At 38.8% G+C, this 8,786-nt stretch overlaps 1 non-coding gene across 1 annotated transcript; it reads left to right on the plus strand.

Annotated features, from left to right (window-relative positions):
* Positions 1-4,898: 4,898 nt before the first annotated feature.
* Positions 4,899-4,981, plus strand: LOC125438658. Its single transcript, XR_007245366.1, has one exon. It is a non-coding gene; the product is annotated as a U4 spliceosomal RNA (small nuclear RNA).
* Positions 4,982-8,786: the final 3,805 nt, after the last annotated feature.

Consider the following 8,786-nt stretch of genomic DNA (forward strand, 5'->3'; position numbering starts at 1 on the left):
GTTCAGTATTCCTTGCAAATATCAGAGGCAGTTTGTGCCTGAGAGCCATCCATGAACACCAGCTGAGATCTTGAGGGGATGGAATCTCTGTGTCAGTTAGTGATCTGTGTCAGTTAGTGACCTTGTTCCATTGTTTTGTTTTTCAGCCTGAATTTTGTTGTAACACAGCCTAGCCTTCCCAGGAGAGCAATTAGCATCAGGCTCTGCCAAACAGTATCTTTGTTGCTGTGATTTGTGCCAGAGACCGTGTGCTGTACACTGGAGCGTGCCTGAACATGATAGCAGCAGTTCTCACACACATCTACATGTCATTAAATCTCCATGCAACAAATTTGTATATGGAAAGCAATACCATGGATTAAAGAGTCACAAGCATCAATATGTACATTAAAAGACTCAGAATTCCTCTTCTTATATTTAAAAAAGACACAGCCATATACAATTTATCTTCTAAATAGCAAAACAAGACAGACATAGTAGTCAAGCTTTGCAAAAGAGAATAACTAAAACATTAAACAATGAACTCCAACATTACCAATATTCTAATAAAGTAATTGCTATTGTTTCCCTGTAATAGACATTAAACCTTGCACTGTTAACATGTTTTTAAAACTTAATTGGCCTAATTGACCAAGGAAAGCAATTGCATGCCATGTGGTTTGCATAAACTTGTTTACTATCACGCATGAATGGTATGGATAACAAACCATAACTGAGGGCCATGTTAGAATTAGGCTATGGACCATCTTATAAAATTATTTGTTCCAAATGTGACAGTTCAGTTCATCCTTTAAAAACATTAAAAGTCATCATGCACTGGTGAGAAAATATTATGGGCTACACTTTAGTCATCACCTAGATTCCATTTCTCCAATCCAATTATGCCTTAAACGTGTCTTTCCAACCAACAAAACAACATGAAAAAATGACCCAAAGAGGACAAACTAGACAGTCTGCATTCCTAATTTCATAAGTATAGGGTTCTCTGCTTCATTTATGTGCGTGCCTCATAAACAGAGAGACTGCATGTTTTTTGAAGAAGTTTCTCAGGAATCTGGGAGTAACAATTAGATGAGATTAACTAATGTGCATCAGAATTGTGTGATAGCTAAATCACTAAAGTTAAAAACAAAAATAGCATTGTAGTTGGTAATTTAGCATGCTGTTGTTATAGCACTCTACATCCAATAAAGCTAATTTAAGCAAATGAAGCTGCCTTGTACTGAATCAGCCCTCAGGTCTATCAAGGTCAGGATTGTCTGACTCCAGGGCATCCCCAGGGTCTCAAGCAGCCTTTCACATCACCTTCTACCTGATCTTTTTTTGGCTGACCCTTTCAATTTGTCCAGAGCAACATAACAAATGAAAAACAAAAATGCCAACTTATGTAGCCCTCATAAAAACCCATTATGTACTACCTAATTGCCATATGTTTCCTAATAACAATAATATAGATCCTTCTGGTTATGCTAACCAATGATGTGATCTTTTAAATAGAATTATTATTATTATTATTATTATTATTATTATTATTATTATTATTATTATTATTATTATTATTTGTTGGGTTTATAAACTGCCCTCCCCCGAAGGGCTCAGGGCGGTGAACAATATATAATAGAGCACAATAGTAGGTTAAAATTCAGTAATATAAATTAAATACGGCTCTAATAAAAATAAACCCAGCCCCATTAAAATACAGTACAATAGTGTAGCGTTAAAACAAGATAGCACCAATGAGGAAAAGCTATGGCTTGAATCCAATACAATGCCTCTGTGTGCAAGTCTTTCTCCATTTGGACGGAGACTCAGCTCCACCCCTGCTGCAGCCTTAAATTTCCCACAAATGCAGCTCCTATGGAAGAGGACAAAGTAAAACTCTGTGGGCAGAAATCCTTCCACCCATGGAAATGCCATGTTTATAGCTTCAACCAGCAGATGAAAAACTTGGTTCCTTTGCTTCCAGCAAAGTGTGGTTCTTAACTAGCCATCAGTTGCCAGAGATCTCTGGATTTTGTTGAGAAATCTTCATTGAAGAGGCCATTAATGGCTGACAGGTAACATGACAGCTGAATGGCAGTTCTCATGTGGACAGTCAAGGCAGAAATGCTCTGTGGGAAATGTAGATATTAGGGCTTTCTTGGCAATAAAAATGAAGGCACTGTATGTCACACATTTGTAATGACAAATGTCTGTTCTGACTCCTTTGGGACTCTTTACAAATGGCATAGAGAGGATGGTGAAAATGCTTGTCAATGAAAAGTTTAAAAAGTACTTCCTCTCTCCCAACAGAACGCCTTTGATTTAGAAAGTTTATGGGTCAAAGTAACTGGATCAAACGTGGGGACAGCAGCACCATTTTAAAGCTGTTTTGAAGACTATTGTGGATGGTGTAAAAATGCTGTGAGGCTGTCTCCCACCCCCATGCCTTTTCAAGTGTCAAAACAGCCACAGCGGGTGGGGGGGCACAGCCCTTTCCATACTTGAAAAGGTGCAGGGAGTAACCAAATCCTTTCATCCTGCTGAGCTGTACGTTCAATCTCATATTGCATTTTTAAATCACCAGGCATAGGTGGTTGGCAGACTTATTGCAGATTTTGTTCCCACTGTACTGTTGTCCCAAGAGAGGTGCAGTAAAAAGTAAAAGCAGGTTAAAGCTAAGTGGGACAGATTCTAAGCCCATCCTATGGTAGTCCTATTGGCCATATGAGATGTGAGATTGGTTAGCCTGCATTGACCTCTAGCACTTACTGAGTGCTAGCTACTGAGCACCAAGTTAGCCCTCATCTAAACAGCCATTTCTTGGTTCCATTACAAATAAGTAGTTTAGGTAATGTTGGGAAATGGCATTTATTTCAGATGCCATTTATTACAGATTCAAGAGAGCCTGAAAGAGATTTCTAACAACAGTGCAAAAATGTGGAAAACCTGAAATAGTTCTGCTATTGACATAGTTCTAAGCAGGAAGCATTTTTTGTCAAAGCTACTTAATCCCTGAACACACAATTTATGAGCAAAACTTTGATGTTTTCAAAGAACAGAAAGTATTTTTCTGCATAGTTCTTTTCTCAGTATCTGTCAAAAATATGAAGCTTCTGGGGGGGTTTAGTACACTGTGATCTGTTAAGGGAATTACTATATAATTAAGGGAATGTACTATATAATACAACATAGTGCCTACAATCCATAAGAGATTGTATTTCTGGAATGAGTGTAGGCACACAACAAGTGAATCTTCAAACATCCTCTCTAGTTAAAGGATATAAGGTAACAGGAGCTGAGAAAGACTTATCTCTGCTTCAGTCCCTGGAGAAAAATAAAAAACCTTGCAAATTTAGCTGTCCCATTATAAGAAGGAATATACATACATCATCCCAACAGTCAACATAAGAAAAAAAAACCAATTGCTATATTACATAACCTTATACGTCATCAGATACATAGCTACTAACATGACACTTATTCAACAAAGTGCTCCTTTTCTTTGAGGCCATAAAACAGAATTTCACTACAGCATAAGAAATTGGCTTTTTGTTTCCCAACAATAATTCAGTAATTTGTTTTCCAACAATTCAGTAATTAATTAATTTCAGTAGCTGAAGTGATGTATCCAAGGACTGATAGTAAACCTTCTAATCTCAGAGTAGAATCACAGTTCAAGGGGATATGTGATAGAAATTCCACCACTTCCACTGTTGCTGACCATTTGTGCATCTCACTTGGTTGAGGCTGAAATCCACCAGAGAGGGCTGCAAAAGGCAGAGCATCGAATCGGGCTCTGGAAAAAGTCCATCTTAATTGAGGTGACATAATATTAGATTAATAGAGAGCCAGTCCCCTTTCAATCCAAGATGATAAATCCCTATACATTTTAGGAAGTGGTGCTGACTTGGTCTGCAATTCAGTATCACAAAAGTGTTATTTGACCAGGGATTTAGCCTTACGCAGCCCCAGTTCCAGCAGTTATGCTGGGTCAAGGCTTATTGAAAGCATTTGGGCTTATCCTAACAGATCAGTGTAGGTAAGGCTTGGCAGAAAGATATTGTGATAAAAGTTCGGTCAGCTTAAGGGGCACTTACAACCAGTAATTGATATTAGTTATCCTCCAGAACTTTGTTTCTACTTTATGCAGGCCTGCTTCCTGTCTAAGCGCAACATTCCGTGTGCATTTAAAGAGGGCTCTGAGAAAACTTGATTGAATTCTTTCTAGTGTAGTAAAGTTGTTATAGAGACCTAATTGTGCACTGTAAAGAAGCCGAGATAGAGATTTGACTGTAAGTAGCCTGATAGCTGCAGGAATGCAGTCATCTCCATTTATCCTTTTTAAAAGATCTTAGTATGGCATTAAAGCCATACTTTGCACCTAGAGGATGCAATTTGAACAACTCTCTTGCCAGTGTGGTAGAACACTACTCCCAAATATCTACACGATTTGACCAGCTCAATCTGGCACTTGTTGATCCTCCATGAAGACTTCCTGTACCATGAGTTAAAACACATAATCTTTGTTTTGTAGTAATAGATCCATTTGACATTGCTGAGATGTAGTCTCTAATGTACATTTTAGTCCTATTTTAGTTAAGGATAATATAACTGCATGATCTGCATCCATGAGTATAGGAAGTTTTTTATCAACTGTTGATTGTGGTGCATTCACATCTTCACTTTGTGAACATGTTATAAGGGAATTAATATAAATATTTTTAAAAGGGGGGCTGAAAGGCATCCTTGTCATTCTCCTTTCTTCATTGGTATAGGGTTAGTCAACTGGCCATCATGACTGCATCTTATCTGTAAACTTGTAGTTTCATGGTATTTGACAATTAAATAGAGAAGGAGTTTGTCCATCATAGAGCCATATTACGCCACAGAAGTTCATGTGGAACAATATCAAAGATGGCTTTGTACAGTGGCAGTATTGTAGCCAGTAAGGTTTATCTGAGGCACAATTATTGCTAATTGAAATTGTTGCCAATGCTTCACCCCGCCTTTCACAGCATATCTGTCTAGTGCAAATTATCCCAATCCAGAAAATTCACACCCTTCCACAGACCCTGTGCAGTACTGCCAGCACCAAAAGCTATTCCAGTTTGGTGATTACAGGCAAAACCAATTATGTGAGATCTCATGCTGTTGAAGAAGTGTCTGCATGAACCCCCCCCCCCCCACGCCCGGAGTTAAGCAATACTGACACTGATTGAACTGTGCAGTCTTAGCAGATCAGCAGTAAGAGAACCTAATGGTCCAAAGTTATCCCATTAGAGGTTTATTTGCTTAGAATAAGTCTGTTTTTGTAATGCCACAGCATAAAATACAGAGTGGAGATGCGACTGAATTGCCGCCAGTGTGTTGTATGCCACAGTTTTAAAGCATCTAACTCTAACACTCTCATTGTTCCAGGAATATTTTGTCCTTTTTTTATTGGCCAGTGACTTTGCTGCCTGTACTCAGAGAGTGTATAATCAGACTTACAGTTGCAACCAATTATATCTGTGGTATACCAGGCAATTTGATTCATCAAGTAGGAAGTGAAGTAGAACTGGCGGCTTTGGCCTCTCAAGTGACACTGAGCTCAATCAGGTAACTATGAAAAGATGCCACTAACAGAATAGTGCTTATTAATTAAAGCTGAAGCATAAAAAGTAAAGTGATAACTGCTGTTCACCACTCTCACCCGTTGTTCTTGTTTGTACAACAATTATCTCCTCCATCCAAACGATATACTTGCAGTGAAAATTTTCATTTATATTTATAAAACCGTTAGTGCTGTAACACACTAATCAGAAGTAAAATGAGTCATCATAGCAGGTTTTCCCCCATTAATGTTTAAGGTCACCTTGATGCCACGTCTTCAATTGACAATGTAGATTCAAAGCAAGGAGTGCAGGACACTCTGATCTCATCCAGCATAAGTCAGAGAGGGAGTCTGGAAGATGGAATGATTTGTTTTTATTTATAGAACATGCTGCCCTTTTGGCTGTGCTCCAAGGTTAATTTCCATTGACCCTCATGACTTAATTATTTTAAAAAAACCAACTGCAATGACCAGGATTGGGTTTGTTTGGGTTTTGCTTCTCTGTTCCCTATTTTGTGTTTCTTTGTCTTCAGTAATGTTTTTGCCAACTGTATCAGTTGTGTGTTTGCTCAAGAACTGCATCCACACTTTTTTTGATATTGCACTATTGGTGTACCAGAACAACCATTTGCCATTGGACTGTCTTGTCCATGCTGAACCACTCAGTTGTGAATGCCACAATGCAGTGATACTGTTGCTTCCCTCTGCATGCCACTTGTCTAATTGCGTTGTGGGCTTTTCACTGTCTCAATTAACAAAGCCTTGGTCTGTCCCAAGATTTCCCAGCACACTAGACCTCTAGAATATGATGATGATCAGGTGAATATGATGATCAGGCGAACAAGGAGTCTTGTGACACCTTAAAAATTGTGACATAAACTTTCTTGGGGATTTATTATTGCACAATCTCTCTATCTCTGTGTGTGTGTGTGTGTGTGTGTGTGTGTGTGTGTGTGTGTGTGTGTGTGTGTGTGTGTGTGTGTGTGTGTGTGTGTGTGTGTGTGTGTGTGTGTGTGTGTTACCCAAATTGGTGGTCTGCCTTCTAATAGTTAATTTGGGAGAATTAGAGTATAGAAGGCAGCTGAGCAAAAGTTGGACAACAGTGGTATTCCCCACTAGTGTATACTGGGATCTTTCGTTAGCAGATTAGACCCAGAAATAATGGGAAAAATTATAACCAAAGAAAAGTGGTGTGCAGCTGAAGGAATTCTCCCTGCCACCATTTGCTAATTGTCAGAACTGGCAGGACCAGCTGAGTACAACTATGTACCTTTTGGGCTGAAAAGGCACCCAAGATTGGAGCATACAGAGCAAACATTCTGGGGCAACCTTCTGCAAATGGCAGGGAGAATCCCTTCAACTGCATACAAAATGTCGGGTGCAAGCTAAGGGTGAAACTGGTTGGGTGGGAAACAACTTGTTTTTCCCTCTTATACCTTTGTTGTCTGGAAAGCACACCATAAGCCACCTATTTTAAAGACATCTCCTGGATTTCTTATTTTGGGTGTGTGGAGTGAAAAGAGGCAGTCACCTCTTTTTAAGACATCCCTGCTCTAATCTTTTTTGATCAGGTACAGCAAAATGTTTCATGGTCATGACTATGCCAAACAAAAATTATGTCCAACTACAAATTGAACCTATATGCTAAACATACCCTGTGTAATGTGTGGGTGGGGGAGGAGGGTAGTATTGAGAGCCTTGTTCTTAGGAGCAACAGCATAATTGAAGTGCAGGATAATTGAAAGTACCAGTAATTTGGCAAGGCACTGTATAGGAAGCATAAAGGGTAAAGTCAATTGACATAAAGAGGTGGGAATTAATCAAGTAACTCTGTAAGTGGTGGGTCTGGCCAATAAAGACTTGCACTTCATTTCCAGAATAAGCCTCAATGAGCCTTACAATGTTGTCCCAGCAGATTGTCCAAGAATTAAAAAGTCCATTGACAATTATTCTGGACTCTCTTCTAAAAATTGTCCTACTGATTGCTTTTGGAGTGTATGAAAAACATGCCCTAATACACACAGTATGCTGCATAAGACAATGTGCAGTACTATTCTTAAAATGTTTATTCCAAAGTAAAACTCAGTGAGATAAATCATACTTACACATACTTAGCATATTTAGAAAGACAGTTTTGTGTCTGATTTCTTTCTGGTTCAAGGCTTCATCCTATTTTAAAATGCATCTTCTATTATTGCAACATTCCAATTTCTACTGTTCTCTGTACAGCAGATTAGGTTGAAACTATAACTTCACACAGAGCTGCACCAGTAAGCAGTAATTAAAATTCAGTTTTCTCTTATCAAAGCCACAACATTCTACCTACTGCAGCACAATGAAGTTCTCTGTTTCATCTATGTATAATGGCTACAGTTTGCTTTCATCATTTTTGCCCAGTGTTCTTAGGTTTCTCACCTGCAGCACTTATCTGTTGAATTCTGCCTTTTTTCTCTGCCTTTTTTCTCTGGTGGCAAAAGGGGGAGGAAGCACTCATTTTGACCACCAGAAAGGTTATGCCAAGGACTGGGGGGCTCATCTGAACAAAAATACATGCAAGACAGGTGTGACCTCTTTTTCACAAACCCTGACTCCCTCAACTACCTCTGTCACATAAGTTCACCTATATAGGTAAGTCAAGCAATCACAGTTTGCCATTTGTCTTGCCTCTTTTAAACATGTAGAAAGCCCTTATCCTTTCACATACCAGGGCCTGTGTTCCATTCACAGAGACACCATCAGACAGGGTAGCCCTGTCCCTTTGAGAATTATTCATCACTCAGATACATTACAGAGTTATTGGTGTTGGGGATCACATGCTGCTTCAATCACATGCTGCCACCATTTATTCATATCCTAATATAAAAATAGGTCAAGATCATATGTGTAGGTGTTTCTTTCCCTGAGACCATAAACATCCAGTTCAGCAGGTTAAACAAACATGGAATTAACTTTTATTTATTGCTTAAACACAGCATTCTGATTGAAGTAGACAATTACAACATTTCCACATACTTGAACTTTTGAATACACAAAAAAGGGGAATACAAATCTGGCCCCAAAAATTGAGTGGAGGAGAAACAAAGGTTGAGCAGAAAGAATGTTAAAATTGTTGTGGTCTTCTTTGCATGTCATCAACTTGCAGGTTTCTACTTGTATTATTTACTATAAGCTGAGGACTACTTAGTCTGGTGGTTTCAACCTAGAAGTAAGT

The sequence above is a fragment of the Sphaerodactylus townsendi genome, linkage group LG08 (assembly GCF_021028975.2).
Source record: "Sphaerodactylus townsendi isolate TG3544 linkage group LG08, MPM_Stown_v2.3, whole genome shotgun sequence".
NCBI lineage: Eukaryota > Metazoa > Chordata > Lepidosauria > Squamata > Sphaerodactylidae > Sphaerodactylus > Sphaerodactylus townsendi.